The sequence below is a fragment of the Ctenopharyngodon idella genome, chromosome 23, assembly GCF_019924925.1.
Source record: "Ctenopharyngodon idella isolate HZGC_01 chromosome 23, HZGC01, whole genome shotgun sequence".
Lineage (NCBI taxonomy): Eukaryota > Metazoa > Chordata > Actinopteri > Cypriniformes > Xenocyprididae > Ctenopharyngodon > Ctenopharyngodon idella.
In genome coordinates this window covers 2,085,676-2,105,583 of record NC_067242.1, presented here as the reverse complement: position 1 = coordinate 2,105,583, position 19,908 = coordinate 2,085,676, and the positions used below count along the sequence as shown (strand labels likewise).

Below are 19,908 nucleotides of genomic sequence, written 5' to 3'. Positions count from 1 at the left end.
ACTATCCTCATATTCTTTCAATTTCAAATAACGGCCTCCACTTTCATCAGGGTGCTTTTTTTCTCTCCCCTTGCCCTCATCTCTTTCACTTTGTTCAATTGTATTGGTGTGAATATTGAGAGAAACCTCGTTGTCATCATGGAATCGGAATGGCTCCGTGCTGCTCTGGGTTATTCATGTTTCATGACCCCTGTTACAGTGTTGTGATGCGTTCAATGTTTTTCGCCATTGTGGAAGAAAAAAACACAGTTGTGAAGTCATTAAGACTGCGAATGCGAACAGCGCGTCGCAACAAAACAAGATCGCACGCATTAAAATCAACAAAGCTCTCTACACTACAAGCGCCCTTTACGATGTGACGTAGGATGCTATTTTCCTTCTTTTTTTGCTGCCATTTTTTTTTATCTCTTCAACACCACAAATGGATGAAGTGAAACCTCTGGAATACCAATTTAAATAATCTTTTCCTTCTATTCTTTCCTTATTTATCCACAGTTGGGGCTAACATTACGTGTGAAATTGTTTCAGTATTCTAAGAATCTGTGCAATTTTTATATAAAAAAATAAAGCAGGATACAAAGGTACTCTGATTAGTCCTTGACTGGATAATGTACTCACCGTGTAAACTTCTCAAAATAACAGCAACTCAGTCTGGTTAGACTGAAACAACAAAAACTGGCTATACATGAGTTCGATGCGGCACAGCTCCTACTGTTGTTGTTTTGCACAGCTACTCCAGCCACCTACCTCATTTTTAATATTATCTGCCTGAAATAAAATATATATTTTATATACAGATATCACATATCAACTGATAGGCTATATAACCCCCCAAATAGCTACACATGTACATAAAGAGGGTCAAAATGGCACTGTACTGGATTTGGTACTTTTCTTAATTGCATGCAAATATTTAAACATTTCAGTAATGTTCATTTGTTCACTTTCCATGGACATATAGAATAATAATTTAAATTCAACATGACAAATTATAACTATACTTGATATATGTGTGTTTAGGTGAGAAATTTTTTCAGCTCAAAACATTTTTAGCTCTCTGTTGACGCATTTCGAGTAGATTTTATGCCACTTCCTTCTAAGAAAATTACACCAGTGCCCGCCAATCCTGTTCTTTTAGATCATGAATTTATTTCCCTTATAAACTAAATCTTTAATGTTAAGGAAATAAATATTATAAGACTTAGGGTTAGGGTGAGTCCATGGTGAGTCAAAATTCCATAGGAAGTCCATAGAGGTCATTTTTAACCCCTTTGGAGTAGTGATACAAAAATTGATTTTTTTTTTTTTTTCTAAAACTATGACCTACAAATATGCAAATGATATTCTTAGGGCTCACATCACATGTTTCCTGATGAATACCTGAAATATCAAGAAATTAATTGATTTCATTGATAAAATAAATCCTTTTCTAAAGTTAAATAACTTTTGACCATTACAGGGTCTGATTCTGAGAGTGCGCACATCAGCTCCTTCCTCTGGAACTCAATCAGAGATGCATGTGTGTGTGTGTGTGTGTGTGTGTGTGTGTGTGTGTGTGTGTGTGTGTGTGTGTGTGTGAATTAAAGAAACATTGTGCCACACATCTCTCATCGGTTGCGACACACACACACACAAAAGCCACATGTTCATTTAACACCTTCAAACAGAACAAATCTGCTGTCTGACCCCCTCTCACGTTCTGAATGTTTATGCATAATTGAAAATCATTATGTAAAACATTTAGCATTTTCTAGAGCACCCTTTGTATGTCTCGGGAAAAAACACTTAGAAAGGCATGAGTCCTTCATTTAATCATCCGTCTTTCTCTGGTCCTCACACTCTGTAATCTGAGTGACACAATAAAGGACATTTAGCCCTTACAAAGGCCTACCAGTCAGAGCGCCTGCCCTGCCTCCTTATCTCTCAAGTGCAGCCATTACCACGGCCTCTTCTTATTGGACACGAGGCGTCGTTTCAAGAGCATAAGTGTGGGATCGTCAGGCATAAAATGCTGCCTTTCCACCTTGCAAATGTCCTATTTACCTTGGAGGGTCAGGGGATGTCACCACCAACCCCCTTTCCTTTCCTCTAAGAGGCAACTTACCTTTAGGATGAACTTTTTGCATTTACACATTTGGTAGATGTATATATCCAAAGCGACTCACATAGCATTCAAGCTATAGGGTACAATGGTGTGATGTGATTCTCATCAAGCGGTTATCCCATTTGATTGGAATATGTGGGAAGTGGTTCAAGTCTTATCTTATTATTGATAAAGCATTCTCAGTGAAGTATGGTAACTTTGTTTCAACAATAGTGCCTGTAACTTTTGAGGTTCCTCAGGGTTCTGTTATTGGCCCTATCTTATTTTCCATGTATGTGTTGCCACTGGGTTAATTTTATTAAAAAAATATAGCATGTCTTACCATTTGTATGCCGACGATACACAAATTCATCTCCCTTTGAAATCAGGAGAGAATTGTGGTTCATGTCTGGAGGAAGTTAAGAGCTGGATGACTCAAAATTTGATTTAGTTAGACCAAAGTAAAACTGAGATTATGCCTTTTGGCCCTGCCAGAGGATGCTTAGATATTGGCACTTTTTAGGCACATGGTCAGACTATTGCCATGACCAAGTAAAACATCTAGGTGTTGTGTTTGACCCAGAGCTGAAATTTGTTAAGCAGATTAATGCCGTGATTAAAAGTTGCTTCTTCCAGATCTAGTCTATTGCTCGATTAAAGCCTATTCTGTTGAGAGAGAAGGTTATTAATGCCTTTGTTCTGTTTCGCCTTGACTATTGCAATGTTTTGTATGTGGGGTCCTGTCAGACCACTATATCACGTTTGCAATTAGTTCAGAGTGCAGCGGCTCGGCTGCTGGTGGGTGCTAAGAAAAGTCATCATGCTGTATCTCTCCTATTTTGGCTTCTCTAAGGTGGCTACCAGTGGACTTCAGGGTAAAATATAAAAATGTTTTTAAAGCAGTGCATGGGATGGCTCCTGCTTATGTGTCTGAGCTTATTGCTATTCACCAAGCACTTAGGTCTTTAAGATCAAATAATAAGTCATTGCTTTCTGTCCCTCAAACTCATCTAAAGTTAAAAGGGGATCAGGCCTTTGCTGTTGCGGGTCCGAGGCTTTGGTTTAGTCTGCCTCATGAACTTAGAGAGATCACATATTTCAATGTTTTTGAAGCTGGTGTCAAAAATTACTTCTTGCCATTAGCCTTTGAGAGGTTGGGCTAGTATTCTGAGTATTAGTAGGTTGTGTGTTGCAACCGCTGAAAATTGCTGCATTAAAGGTCTGGAAAAGCATTTCAAAGTGTGAAACCAAGAGTCTGGTGATGTCTATGGGTCACAGACTCGCTCCTGTGATTGCTTGCAAGGGATTTACAATTAAATATTAGCTTTTACACATTTACATTTACTTTAAGTTAAACTTTCCAAATACTCATGCTCACATTAGGCAGAGGGATGAAACCATAGACTGTAAAAAAAAGATGGACGGCGCGACGGTGCTTCCTTCCATTGTAATGAACTGAATGTAAAACGTACGACGATGGGCATTGACATGTTATGCAAAAACGTCAGTTTGGAGCCTGGGCATGCGCAGAAGGAATCATCAGTGGAGCCTGGAGGCGGAGTCGCGGTATCAAACTTCTACCCAGACGACTGCGTCATCATTGATGTATTTTAAATAGGCTATATAAATTATACACAATTTAAAATTCTACCTATAAAATAATAGGCTATTCTGTTTCTAGAGCAATACTATTTTTGAAACAGCAAATTCAGTAGATCAGCTCAATATAATATGGCACTAGAAACAACTCTAAAATGTCAGAAACGGTCCTGCCATTTTAAATAAAGTTGAACTAACGTTACATGAGATCGATTGCTGTTGTAGACAGTGCTCTACAATTAATTATGGCTAACGTTAGGAGTGTTATCTTAACTAATAATATTTATTAATTAGCTTATTAGGCCCACATTTAACGTTACCGAAAAAAGCTCAGTGATCCATCAGATCCTGTAGGTCAGTTAGTACAGTTTACTGCTGAACAACTCATTTTGTTGGTGTGAAATAACACAGAAATTGAAAATTAATAGTTAGTTATATATCTTCAATCTCCCCTCGAAGCTCCGACAGTTCTCAGAGAAGCTGTCAATCACAACTGTCAATCATCACGACACGCCCCGTTTCTATACCATCAAATTGCTAGCTAAAATCAAACTTATCATAAAAACGAACAATTGAATATATATCAGCGTGATAACAACTACCTTAAATGACCAAAACCATTTATTTTTTTGTTTTGACTCATTCCCGTTTGTTTGAATGGAGAGGGCGAGGTTTATGACCTGTACTGCATCCAGCCACCAGGGGGCGATCAAAGAGCCCGCAGCTTCACTTTTCAGGACGTATGAGGCACACCCGGATGAAACTCTAAAAGTGCTGTACTTAGTTTGTAAAACATTTTGTGTTGAAACAGTCAGGCTTTATAGCCACTCACGAAGATGCAGATAGAAAATCATTAAACTGGAAGCTACACCATCGTCTCCCGAAGACGGAAGGATGTCAACGAGATGTCTTGACACCACAGCTAACAGAGCAATTTTGTCTTTACTGTCCCAATACTAATGGAGGGCACTGTATATATTAAATCAAATTAGTACAGAATCAACTTTACACTGTTTCCCAAGATTGTGCCAAGAATCAGACAGATTTTTCGCATGAATTGTGATATGCGGAAGTTTAGGAAAGTGCTGTGGCAAGTTTGTCTAGAGGAGAATAAAATCAAATAGCCATGTTTTAGCCTACATTAGAAGTTCATGTTCATTCCACAAGGGGAAGTTGTGGAATGAGCTAGAGAGTTGAACTTGTAACCCGAAGGTCGTGGGTTCGATTCTCAGTAGTGGCAGGAAACACCTGAGGTGCCCTTCAGCAAGGCACCTAACCCCCAATCACTCCCCGGGCGCCATAGCGAATGGCTGCCCACTGCTCCGGGTATGTGTGTCCACGGTTTGCAGTGTGTGTCTGTTTACTTCTCACTAGTCCTAATGTGTGTGCACTAAGTTGGATGGGTTAAACGCAGAAGACAATTTCCGAGTATGGGTTACCATACTTGGCCTTCACTTCTTCACTTCATGCATTCCCTGGGAATCAAACCCAATCTACTGTTTGAGCTACAGGAACTTCCCTCTATGCCACATTTCAGGGTAGTACAGCAAATAAAATGCTGAGTTAAAAGAGAAAGACACAATAGTTACATGATGAATGGGGCCTTCCTGCTCAGAGAAACACAGCAAAGCTATTCAATTTGCCGCATCTGCACCGTTTCAATAATTCATGGCGTTTGGTGGCATTTTAATGTTTTATAAGTAAATTGTGTACTCTTATGGAACATGGAATGGCATTTCATTTGCAGCTGTTGGGTGTTCACTTTATCTTTCATAAACAAGCTAAACACGGATGCTGCCGTAATGTGTTTTTGCACAGCCTGTTAACCCTTCGTTGTGCCTGCCTGCATCAGTCGCCTCGGTGTGTTGTTTCACAAGGAAAGCGGTTCAAAACCATTTGAGTTTGCATCCTTGGTCAGTCTCCACAGATCTTTTGGCATTATTGTGGCGTTGACGTCATTTTTGACACGAGGCCACATTGTGAGCAACTCCATATGAATGCTACAATTAGCCACTACCCCGCATGGTTTTAATAACTTATCATTTTGGACGTGGCTAAAGACTATAAAAAAGCTACCAAGGGCACAACGTCTGCATCTCCGTCTTTGCGTTCCACAATTCCATCATCTGTGTTTGCGTTCAGCTCGGTGACTGATTATCATTACCTTTTCTTGCAAATATCTGGCTCATTATGACTAGCTAGCTGCCAACGCGAGCGCACCAAGCCCATCTCTCTGGGAGAGGAGGAGAGATAGGCTCAGCCTAGCCTCCTGCATTTGGCTATTAAACACAATGAATGTGCTGCTTTGTTATTAACATCTGTTCATCAGGAATGGAGGCTGGATAATCACCCCTCACACCTTCTGTTTCTACACTCCAACTCCGGCAATCACGACCATCATTTGGCAGCTGGTTGAAGCCACTAATGTCTCTCTTTTCCCTACATTCTCTCATTTCTCTCTCTCTTTTGCTAATTTCCTAGAGCTTGTTTTTCCCCTTCCTAACCCTTTTATCCTGAATTTCTGTTCTCACTGACAGTGTTTACATTCAAAGATTTTCATCAATCTGAATTCACTTCAATCTGATTACAGATTCTTAACGTATTATTGACTTGTATGCTGATATGTCATCTGATTTTGCCCCAGGAGCAAGGATGGTTCAATACATGGAGAAAGCTTCTTATACTGCTAGTTTTACTTGCAAAAGAGAAAATAATTTAAAACAGCCCAAAATGTTATATAGTATATCAGGATAATCCAGAAATGTCTAAAGGTGTGATGTACATACAGCATATAGCCAATAGGATTCAAAGGTTGACATTCTCTATTTAACAGATAGTTTGAGAAATTTAATTCAGACCTTCTTCTTCCGCTCTGGAAGTCTATGGGAGCCCATAGAACCTCTTGCAGGAAAGTTATGACTGTCACAATAGCAAATTTGGAGTCTCTAACTCAATCCCTCTAGCGCCACCAACAGTCCAAACCTGCACTTATATATTTATGCTAATAACTTTTGAACCGTAAGGGCTGGAAACAAAATCTTTTCTTTTTTCTCTGATTCCTTAGTTCAAGACGAACCAACTGCACGTCCGTATTTTCCATCATGAAAATTTTCCTGCCATTTTGAATTTTCCGAAAAACCTACGTTTTGGACCCCTCTTAGGTTGTTGCTTCGATTTTCACTAAATTTGAACCGAAAATAGACATAAGGCTATATCTCCTCAACATTTTATTGTATTCAGACCAAACTTGGTCGATGTCATCACAAGCACGACCTGAGGTTACATGCTGCGTTTCGGCGCAGCACCACCTACTGGTCCGGAGATATGAAAAATGGCTCTTTTTGCTTATAACTTCTGAATGGTTTGTCCAAAAATCGTTAGATTCAGAGCATCATGCCAAGTCGAATGATTTCCAATTTTCCCATATCGGCCATTTTGGGCGTTGGCCATTTGGAATTTTGTAGTAAAATGCTCTATTTTACGAACGCATGAGCATATCATTACGAAACTCAGTATGGGTCGATATGGGTCATTGGCATTACCCTGAAGGAATCTGAGAAGTTTTGGATGAGCGCCACCTAGTGGTGATTTACATGCTTATAACTTTGGATGTGGTGGACTTATTTTCATGGGAGTCATCTCCTTAGACTCCTGAATCCTTGCCGAGTCCAGCGTTACCAAACATGCTAGATTTTGCCTTATCGTTAGTGCAAATCGAAAATTGTCATTGGAAAATTGAAAACATAGGTCGTTAACTAAGCACTAATGGCCAAATGTCAAATTTTTGATAGTGAGTGGTAAAAAAAAAAGCAATCAAAGTCAGGTGTGGGTATTTTTTTTTTTTTTTTTGTACATATAAATGTTTATAACTCCTAAATGAAATGAGATATTTTCACCAAATTTGACACACTTATGTATGGGGCACTCTGAGGACACACAAAAAAGCAGTGGGACTGTACCTCTCGGTGGCGCTATAATTGAACAAACATGAAATTGGCTCTAACTACGGTCTGATTTACTTCAAAATTGACATGCAGATCTCTGATCTCTGTTTTGATGAAAACAAGCCACTGGCCTTTTCCGTTCTGTAGTCCTTGACTGCCATATGTTGCCGCACTGAACTGAACAACAAACTTATTTATGACACATTCCCTTCTTACAGATGTTTTATGATCATAATTGTGTTGATGTGACAATTCAATTACTTTTTGGATTGTGTCGAGATTTGAGTGGTACATTCTTTGGCTGTAACATTCTCACACAAACACACACAGTTGGCCTGACTGTAAGTAACTTGTCTTTCTGATGGTGGTAAGCCTTTAGATTTACTGATGGGGTCTATGCGCCTCTCGCTGGGTGGTGGAGCTAAACTTGCTCCGCTGCATCAGCCGCAGATGTTGTGAAGAGCAGAGCAGCTACAAGCATGTGCGCAGCGTTCAGAAATGGAGAGTGATTCCCTCCGAGACACCAGATGACATTCAGGTCAATTTAGCAGTTAAATAAGAGTGAGTCTTCTGGGGGAGGCTTGTTAGAGTTATTTCTGAAGTACCATTCACAGCGCTTCTCAGGGCAGTTTTGATACCAGCTAAAGCAGCAGCGAGTAACCACACTCAAGATTGAGTCATCATGGGTTTGTAAATGTTTCAACAATGTTTCTGAGCTGCTTGAATCAATTAATCTGAGATGGAACATACTGACCCTGTATGTTGTGTGTAAGTCTTTTCGTGCATGTCTGTGGCTGTTTGGTATGGAAGCTTGTTTCCGCCATGAAATAAAAAATAAAAAAATGTAATTGCGACTTTTTATCTCACAATTCAGACTTTTTTTCTCAGATTTGTGTGATGTAAAGTCAGAATTGCGTGATATAAAGTCAAAATTGTGAGTTATAAAGTCAGAATTGTGAGATATAAACTCTCAATTGCATGTTATAATGTCCAATTGTGAGGGAAAAAGACTGACGTTTTTTCACAGAATTGTGAGTTTATATCCCGCAATTCTGACTTTATAAGATGCAATTGCGAAATTAAATCTCGCAATTCTGAGAAAAAAAAAAGTCAGAATTGCATGATAAAAACTCACAATTGTGAGATAAAAAGTCACAACTGAGATTTAAACTCATAAATGGTAGTAGCGGCTCTGATACTGTATAACAAGGCAAGCAATTAAAGAGTCTGGAAGCAGCTACAGCAAATGCACAAATCCCTCTTTGTTTTAGTCTAGATCTCTGAACTATTATTAGACTTTAACTAGTGAATCTCAATGTTCTTTAAGACTGATACTCAGTTAGATCTGATAGATAGCAAAACGCGAGACCATTCAAGCACTTGTATACTAATAAGAGATTTTTAAAATCATTCACATTGACATACTGTATGATCATTGTTGGACATGAAACCAAAGTAATATCATGTTTTTATCATTTGATACAACAAAATTTATGTTTGTCAAGATCTTAGAAAGCATCATTACTCCAGTCTTCAGTGTCACATGATCCTTCAGAAATCATTCTAATATGCTGATTTGTGTTACAACTGTGGTTGCAAACATGCACAAAGACGAACATGGTATACCAGCACAATATATAGTCTTTATTTGCAAAATGAACTCACAGGAGATTGCAGAAGAAACACAAACTACACATAAACGTAAACGAGAATCAACCAAGAGCAACTGAAACACAGTATAAATACTATATACAAAGTAAAATAGATGAATAACAGGTGAACATAAATAAACAATCAGTTAGTAACCATATCAACTAACTAATGGGAACAAAGGGAACAGGAACTAAACACAGAAACTGGTACATTTACACGACAATGTTCGGAATAGTATTTCTTTGCATTTTCCTTGTATATGGCAATGTTGTCAAAACGATCCCCTGTAACACTATTCATGTTCATGGAAGGAGGAGTCGGGACCCACGAACGATGAATGTAAACTAAAACAAAATGGCAACATCAAGTCCAGGCTTGGTCCTCTTTCATCTTCCATTGTCGTCACTCCTCCTTTTTTCCTTCCAGAGCTCTTCTGTGGGACTCGAGCCCAGTGTGTGGTACGCAGGTGATGCTCATTAACACTCACGCCACTGGCCTGGCTCCGTTCCCACGGCTCTCAGCCCCGCCCTGTTTGTCACACTCCCGTTTACACGGATCCGTAAAAATGATTAAAAAAAAATGCTGTATTATGCATTCCAGTCCAGTAGTTGGCGATGTCACTTTGTAAAGAAACACTATGCGCCTATACATGTAATATGCATGCACACGACGTCACTAATTTCATGTAACTAATTTCTTTAAGACAAAAATTCTTACTGACCCCAAGCTTTGGAATGGTAGTGTACATATAAAATGATAAATACATTATATATAATTTGTCCGTTTTCTTTCCCAGACGTTAATTTGCATATTTCATAGTTTTGATGACTTTATTATTGTTCTAAAATGTGGACAACAATAATAATAACTGGTTGTGTAACAGAGTTTCATGTGGCCTATAGTTTTTTTCAGAAACATGCGATGCGTATTGTGTGCTCATGCTCATGCCAGTGCTAGCAGATCGTGGGCAGGTCTGAGTATCGCCCAGCGTCAGCTCCGGCCGGGCTGCTTGGCATTCTGCTCCTCCTTCTGTCATACACAGGAAGAGCTTGACTCCAGCATCTGTGTCTCCGTTCGTTATGTCTAAATCAGCACTCTGCGCTCTGACAGAGGACTGGAACAGAACATAACGTCTTCTCCCTTTGTGAGGGGCCATGGCAGCCCAGCACCCCTATGAGTCGGGGAGCGAGAGAGGAAGCCGTTCTCTTGAGGACGTCTTCAAGCGGCTGTCAGATCTTCCCTCCACCGTTCGGGAAACCTGTGCCATGCACCATGCTGATTTGTCACTCAAAATGGCTGACATGGCTTCTGTTATTGTATAAAAGGTTGTTCTTTTTTGACTGTTTATTTTTTTGCTGGTTTTACTTTGCACCAGTCTTGCAGAGAAAGGCAAAGAGTGCATGAATCTCACGGGTGACCATATGCAGGATGACTGCAGCATTTTACCATATGTTCATAGCATACATGGCGTGTGGGGGGCTGGAGAAGTGCTGCATGATGGAATATGAGGCGGATCTAGTGTGGTTTAACTGTATGTACTCACTTATCTGGTTATGGATCATGCAATACTTTCTAAAAACTGCCTTGTGTTGTGACACATGCACGTTTGTACTTAGGATATGTTTACATTTAATCCAGATCCATTTGAAAATGCATCTTTTTCTCAACATTTTGGCCTTCTGTTCACACTTTTTATCTCACAATTTTGACTTTTTTTTTTTTTTTTCTCACAATTGTGAGTTGCTTCAGCTAATAACAGCATTTTCACAGGCAAAAGGAATCAGATTATCAAAATTATTATTTATGCTACCTTGCATGCATAAAAGAATGTGTTTGCACATTGTATGAATATGTGTGTATATATGTCTTCCCCTGTTGTTTGTTTGTGTTCCTTTTTCTAATTGAAAAATGTTGACTCAGATTGTCTCCATCTGTTTTGTGAAAAGCAGCGTGACCACAAATAATTATGACCTTTTGGAAAATTATTCATTGGCACCGAGGAGCTAGAACTGAATAGCAAATATACTTCAAAAGTTTGACAGATGCTGGTATCTAGTTACAGGAAATGAGGCTACAGCTATAAATACTCTTTGTACCTGAACCGGTAAATGATAATAGTTCAGCATAAAATCACTATTTTCTAAACAGACAGAAAACAGAACTGGGTTTTGTGTCTTTTTATTCCAGGTGTGTTAGCTTATATTCTACACCTACAATAGACCAAAGTGGCTTTTGGATATTCCCATTAAAAATTATTAATCATTCTATTCTATTCTAGAAAAATAGACCTGAATTATTGATGGGAGTGACCAAGTTTTTGTCCAATACATTGCTCAGCCAGATTCACAGAACACTCTTAAAAACCAAATTCTTCCTAACTACTGTTTTTCTTATTTCCTAATGTTAAGAATATATTTCACTTCCAAAAACATTTCTTAAGAATGTTATTGTCTTTTTTCGTAAAGACATTTCTTCAAATTCTTCAAATTATGGGATAATTTTCATTTTTGGGTGAACTATCCCTTTAAAGAAGTTCTCAAGAATTTTCTTGAGAAGAAACTTATTTGGTGTTATCTGAGTACGGCTGTTCTTTCCAAAGACTGGATGAATGAAAATTTCCTGATAATTTACTCACCCGAATGCCATTAAAGATGTTCATGTCTTTCTTTCTTCAGTCGAAAAGAAATGAAGGTTTTTGAGGAAAACATTCCAGGATTTTTCTCCATATAGTGGACTTCACTGGGGTTCAACGGGTTGAAGGTCCAAATTGCAGTTTCAGTGCAGCTTCAAAGAGCTTACTTAGGTACATTCTTATGAACTTCTTAGAATTTATCTTAATGAATGTCTTCCGGCTCCTGATTCTGATTCTTATGATCATGTTCCAGCAGATCCTGCTGAGCAACTGTCTTTGAGATGAATGGGAATGCTAACAGGTAGCATCCTCCAGATATTACAGACCTCAATATCTGTCACTGACTAGCAATAGCAAGTAGCAAATCATGGTTCACGGCTGTGACGTAACCTAAAGTCTGTTTCACTTCCTAAAAAAGAAAACTACCTGAGAAAGAAAACTGTGGTTGCTTTGCAATTTTATGGGGATGCTAATGCTCTTTTATGTTCCAGTGTAAAACAACATTTTAACATCCTCCCTAAGTTGATTTCCACACTACTCTGCATTTCCATAAACAAGTCGCTAGTGTTTGACTTTTCCCTCCAAATGACCGTTCTTCTTTTGACATGCCTCACAAGCTTCGAATTTTCCCTCCACTTGTCCAGGCTGCAAATTAGATTGTTTAAAAGTCATTCTGCCCACCTTAATTGACATCATTTCCCTCACATCTTGACCTAACTGCCCATGGCAATGTTCATTACCCCCGTTTCCCTCGCGTTCGCTCGCAGACGCATTTCACATGTATTCACCTCACATCTCCCATGAGTAGCACCCGAGAGAGGGAAAACCTCTCCATTACTACTACATCTCATCTCATCTCAGGCTTAATGGACAGCATTCAGCATTTTACTTCATTCTTTTTTTCCATAACATCAACATTTGCCTGCCTGATATGGATGCTAAAATATAAAAATAAAGAAAACAAAGGCAGATGGTTCAATTTGCCTGTAGTGCTGCACTGAGGTGTTAAAGCAATGCCCTTATGTGTTTGGCTCCCAGTATCAAGAGGAAACACGGGCAAAGCCGTAAACACATACACAGCCGGCCCCAGTCCAGTGTCACGTGGATAAACAGGGCCAGATGAGAGAGATGGATAACAGGGACCAGATAGATTTACCTCAGGCACTGCAGTGGCCTGCTAAACTCAGGGGGGGTCCTAAAAGAGTGTGTCCTGTCTTCGTCCAACCTGAGAACAGCAAGGGGCTAAACATGTTCCACCTCAGCGGTTCCTGCGTGCTAAGAGAGCCATTAGAGTCAAGACACGAGCGCAAGCTAAAGAGAAAAGAGACAGGACCTCGGGCTGGCGGTGGTACAAGCCCGTACTCGCCCAGAGCACCATGAGAGAGAAAGCCGTTGAGACTAAGAGACTTCGTGGCCTGCTTGAGTTGACCCCACCATGGGAGACCGCATAACAGGGGGGCTGGAAGTCCAGTACATGCCATCAAAGAGAATGAGAGAAAATGAATACCTCAGCCGAGAACATACTTACACACACACACACACACTTGGACATGTTATGTTTTAACACACATGTTGAATGAATGTTACTGTGTGTTTGTCTATGAGCGATGGCTTCCTCTTCTCAGGGATTCAGCATGGGGCCAAATTCCGTTGTCTGTTTGGATTTGATAGATGACTCCTTCTAAACAGGAAACAGGAAATAAAGCACAGCACAGTCAGACCAATCATACCAAACATGTTATTGCTCTTGGAATATATGGATGCATTTTTTGTTCTCTCCAGTAAGTTCACATTTAAAATTTTACAAAGAATGTTTTTCTAGGAGTTTGAGAGTTCAATTTATTATCTTGATTATCTCAAGCTAAATGAATTAGTTGAGTTCATATATAACTATGTATTCGGAAAGGTAACAGGGTTGATATTACAACAGGTGTGACAGTTTTACAGTTAATTTAGACAGTACCAGCCTTGTCATGACTCATGAGATTTTAATATTGATATATACTGAAATTAAAATGTTTCAATAAATAGTTATTAGTTATTTAGGTAACACTTTATTTTACACTGTCATTGTTAAACATTACACATACTTAGTATAGTAATAACAGTAAAATATGCATTATTACAAGCAACTGAAACCAAACCCTAACCCTACTGTAAGTACATATTACTCAGTACAAGATAAAGTGAGGACAGCATGCCAGTTTTCTCACAATACTGGACAATTTTTTCTTGTAATGTTTCATGCTAATTTTATTTAAAATAAACACCTCTTTGAGGCTTGACACCATTGATGTCATATCTGTTATAGCTAACCCTGATGTCATATCTGTTATCGCTAACTCTGCAACAAATGTGTTCAGGTAACAAGATTAACAGTTTTACAGTACAGTTCAGTTAGCCATTATAAGACTTATTCTTAAGATCATGAAACCAGTTTTCAGTAACCGATTCATAAGGTAACAGGGTTGACACAATAGATTATTAAGGTAACAGGGTTGACATTATAACAGGCTTGACAGTTTTCCAGTTAATTTAGACAATACCAGCCTTATCATGACTCTACAAGTTGTTAGAAAGAGATTTTAATATTGATATATACTGAAATTAAAATGATTCAATACATAGTTATTAGTTATTTAGGTAACACTTTATTTTACAGTGTCCTTGTTAAACGTTACACATACGTAGTATAGTAATAACAGTAAATTATGTATAAATTACAAGCAACTGAAACCAAACCCTAACCCTACAGTAAGTATATATTTCTCAGTACAAGATAAAGTGAGGACAGCATTCCACCTTTCAGTTTTCTCACAATACTGGACACTTTTTTCTTGTATGTTTCATGCTAATTATATTTAAAATAAACACCTCTCTGAGGCTTAATGCCACACACATTATCTGTTATAGCTACCCTGCAACAAATGTGGTCAGGTAACAGGGTTAACAGTTTTACAGTACAGTTAATTTAGCCATTATAATACTTGTTCTTAAGATCATGAAACCAGTTTTCAGTAATCGATTCTTAAGGTAACAGGGATGACAAGATATATTCTTAAGGTAACAGGGTTTACAAGATAGATTGTTAAGGAAGTAGGGTTGACGATAGATTATTAAGGTAACAGGATTGACCAGATAAATTCTTAAGATAACAGGGTTGACAAGATAGATTCTTAAGGTAACAGGATTGACTAGATAGATTTCTAAGGTAATAGGATTGAAAGGATAGATTCTTACGGTAACAGGGTTGACAAGATAGATTCTTAAGGTAATAGGATTGACAAGATAAATTCCTAAGGTAACAGGGTTGACAAGATAGATCCTTAAGGTAACAGGATTGACATTTTAAGCTGGGAAAACAGTCACTCACTGACTCATAAATGTTGACTGGTAGCCAAAGCAGTTCACTAGAAAAGTGAGGGTAAAAAAATGGTAGAAAACTAGTTCTACAGTCACTCTCGCTAGGGTCACTGTCCTGAATGTGATGCAGCAGTGTTGACCTGCCAAAGGTCAGCTTCAAAAAACACTCCCAAGCACAAAGACTTCCCTGATTCTGTGTTGTTGACTTTAACACACAGCAGCCCCTGGCTCCTGAACTCGCTGGCCTTGAGGAGTCCAACAATGTTTCTTGAGTGAAGTTCTCTCAGCAGGTGGAACTTCAAACAGGTCTCAGACCAGGGCCACCTCTGGAGGCCGGCCAGGGATAGGATGGCTGCAGTGGGGGCTGTCCTCGGTTTGACCTGCTGGAAAAAAACAGGCTTGTTCCACACAATTGCAGCTCCCTATGTTAAAATAACACCATAACGTCCGGGAGGGTGCGGTCTGAATCGCTGCCCCCCCACACACAAATGCCCCGCTTCATTGGTTCCTGCCTTTGAAAGAGAAATGCTTGAGCTGCAACCGAATGTGTCGGAACATATGTAGACCAGGCCAATGTGTGAAAGTGATGTTTGTGACGTCAAAGGGGTGAGAGAGTGAAAGTCAACCATGTGTCTTTGATCTTAGAGGTGGTAGACTATTAAGTTTAGTTCACAGTTTTTACATAAATACATCTATGTCCAAGTATCAGATGACAAATATCAATGACATTTCTTTGGTAGTCAATGACCTTACTTTAAGGAATGCAAATATATATATATATAAATGACCATCATAAAAAAGCCCATCTGTCTTTTTGGGGTCTCTTATTCACGACCCAAACTTGACCCTCTTTCTCTGACAGAGTCATCAGTTTGAAAACATCCTGCAGTGGGGATGGCTGTTCAATGCCTGAAACATGCTCAGCAACAAGGCTTTCCATCTCATTGGCTCAATTTCAAAAGGCCCAGCGGAATGCAAAACATGTCTCAAATGTGCTGAGCAGACCAGACCAGACAGAACAGCCTTGACTACTCATTAACTCATCACTGGAGCTTCTGGAGCTTCTGAGGACTGGCTAAGAGTGGATGCATATGCGACTGGATTGAAAATGTGAGCATAAATACAACAACAAATTAATATCACAATGAGTTTAAGAGATAGCTGACCCAAAAATGAAAATTCTGTCATCATTTAGTTACCCTCATGTCATTACACACCTGTATGCATTTCTTTCTTCTAAGGCTCTGTCCACACGAACACGGGTATTTTCAAAAACGCAACTTTTTCTATGAGGTTTGGCCATTCGTCCAAACGCAAAGACAGGATCACTGAACCCAAACATTTTTGAAAAGTTCTGCCAGAGTGAAGATTTTTTGAAACTCCGGTTACAGTGTTGTTGTGTAGACAAGGAGATTTTGGCTTGTGATGTCGGAACTGGAACCGGAACCGGTAATAACCTTTTTTTCATTCTTCTGATTGGCCATCATGGCTTTACGGTTAGGATTATATCGCCACCTGTTGGTTTGGCATACTCTTGACAGCACTTCATGTGAACACGATTTTTTTTTAAAAACGAAAAATGGTCATGTCCTAGACCAGAGGTGACCCCAAAATATTTTAAATGGTACTTCCTTGCCACATTTTTTTTTTTTTAATAAATGTTACTATATTAACTGTGATAAATTGATCATTTGAATTTGTTTAAATTGATTCATTGTTTTTATTTCAACTAAAAATTAATCTTATGGATAAACATACATTTCATTTATGAAGTTAACGACTTATGTTAGATTTATTTTTATTTATTTATTTATTTATTTATTTAAATTTCTTGTCACTAATCATGATTATCGTGATTTTTTTTTTTTTTTTTTTCGCAGATCCCCAAGCGTCCCCTTTTGAACCCCAATTTGAAAACCACTGTTGTAGACCATACCAAGGTAACTACTCCATCTGACTTGCTAACTGATAACTGTTCTTGTAGTTTAGATTTGATGGTTCACTGGCACTTTATAAGAATAAGCAGTCGGATTTCTCCATTGGCTTCTGGGTTAAGCAGAGCCCAGAAGTTAAAAGCTAAAATGTAGGCTATAAACAAACTACATCACTGTCACATGACTTAAACGTCACCATCACTAAGCTTCCGACAACTCTTTCAGTCTGTGTTTTAATTTTTTCCTGAAATTTTGAGTTGGAATAGTTTGCAGGAGTGCGATCATAAACACAATGAGTCTGTAAAAACAGTACACTAGAGTAGATGAGTTTACCTGCTTGGCTGATGACGTTTAATGACAACCTCTGTAGTACCATTTAGCCACTTGTTAGCAAGCCTTTTACAAGACAAGTAAAGCTTTAAAAGAATCACTAGGTGGTTTTACAGATGTACTTCATACCGTAGACTAAAACATGGAAATATATTGTGCTAACCACAGACCTTATTTCAGGCATTTAACCAAAAACACATAAAACAAAATCTATTGACTTCAGGAAGATGGAACTGGAAGTGCTAAAATGTTAACTTGTTTCCAGGTTCTGGCCTACAAAAAAGCATTTTTGCGACTTCATTGTCCTTCATTTCAAATGATGTGATGTCCAAAAACTCAACTATATTGAAAGCACAGATGATACTTTTAATATGTACTACATACTGTGTATTTTCAGTGTACAGTACAGTTGCATATAATCTATCACAGCTGTGTTTGGTGTATTGCTATGATGAAGAAAATTCCATTAAACATTGTCTAATTTCTTTCTAATTCAGCCAGATTGTGTGCGTATTTTATGGCACACAAAATCCATTTAAAAGTGTGCTGATATCAAAGGCCTTGTACAAATGTTCTCATCAAAGCAGCCAGACAAAGAGAAAAAGACTCTGGCGTCCTGACTGTGATAGTGCGTTTCATCAATACAGCAAAAGAGGACGCACACACTCATACATGCATGTTCTTTATGTTAGCAAATTGCATATTTTCTTGGAAAAAGGAATATGAAGAGAGATAATGACTGTGAAGAATAAAGACACAATAAAAGGCCATTTCATTGTGATCGACAAGGAACCCATTTGAGATGATGCAGTGAGGAAACGAGGAAAGGGAGTGAATGCTATTTGATCTGATGCTGATTATCCAGCAATTTGAATTGGTGATATGAACTCAAGATAATCTTCGGGGGGCTATTTGAAACTGGGGAGAGGGGGCGTAGTCCCCGCTGAAAAATGTCTGGGTTTCAAAAAAACACAGCAGGTACGTAGGTCACCCTGACTACCATCTCCGGTCCTGAAAGGCCTCGGCATTGTGAAGGACACCGGTTAGCGAGCAAAGCACTGGTCATTAGAGCCGGCCATTCTAATCCAAGTCACCAGGCCTGCTCCAGTCAAGGTTGTCATTTGAAGTCCCGTTCGTGCGCGCCAGAGGAGTTCCGAGGGCTCAATTGGCCAAAATTGCTCCTCTGAAGGCTTCTGACTTCTGATTTTGAGTTATTTTATAGCTCCAAGGTCATTCAGCTGCAATGGAGACTCGTTTTAGGAAAATTGTGAAGCAGTCTCAGCTAAAGAAGACCAGTTTAGACTGGCATGAATTCATGTTGGTTTGGTGCTGCTCCATCATAGACTTGCTGTTCACCAGCATGCTCTTTCTGGTTGACCAAGGAAGTCTTGGATGTCTAAGGATGTGCTGCTAAGTCTATAAACCCTTTCATGTGGTAGAATCTGAATACTGAATCTGAAGATTCCATGAAACCATGCAAGAAAGAACAGGAACCTCAGGTGGTCAGAGTCTACTTTTGTCTTTCTACAAATAGAATGGCTGATGGTATCATGCAAATATGGCCTCAATTTTGGGTTTTGCCACCCTGGTGAGTGTTTATGGCTTTGTGGTTGTGTGGTGCTAGTTAGCTAGCAAGTTTCCTCTGTATCCGCAAGTCGAGAGCAGACGATGGTTGTGGAGGCAGCGGTCTGATTATTTTTGCAAAGTAGATGGTGTTGGAACCAATCAAATGTGTCAGACAAAGACAGAGCTACATCCTCACCTTCTCATCCTATCGCCAGTTCAAAGAAAATGCGAGATTATTCCTTTCAGTGCTCTTTTAACCATGGGAAAATTGGTAAAACACATTTTTGTGTCAAATTTGGTTGTTGGATTTAGGCTGAATTAACAAAAAGCAGCTGTCAGACCCACATTACTTTACCCATCCATAAATTCAAGAGGCGAATTATCACTTGATAGCGAGCATGTGGCTATTGAGGGACAGTGCTCTTTTTAATCGCTCGGCAGAACAAGCAGTCCATAAAGATGTCAAGACATTGTTAAATATTCATGGAGACAAATGAAGTAATGAATTAATGGACACATGAGTAATGGCCGGCTAATGTGATTAGAACAGACAAGTAATGCCCTTTGCCAGATCAATCTAACTCAGAGCATTAACCTGCAATACATCTTCTCCCACATCGCTGTGACTTACACTGCGCTGGAACGCTCCGTTGAGAAACGATTCAGGTTTTCTACTTTGGTTTGTCTGCCTTGTTAAAAGAGATATACATTTGATCTGGAGAGTTAGGAGAAACTGTAGTGCTTGATAAGGGTTTTTTTTTTCTTCTTCTTTTTTTCCTTAGTCTTGTAAGTCGTGTGCTGCTC

General features: G+C 39.0%; 1 long non-coding RNA gene across 1 annotated transcript in view; it reads right to left on the bottom strand.

Annotated features, from left to right (window-relative positions):
* LOC127505720 (uncharacterized) overlaps window positions 1–19,908 on the bottom strand; it is a 426,197-nt gene that overhangs the window by 240,331 nt on the left and 165,958 nt on the right. The gene's annotated exons all lie outside the window — the stretch shown is intronic.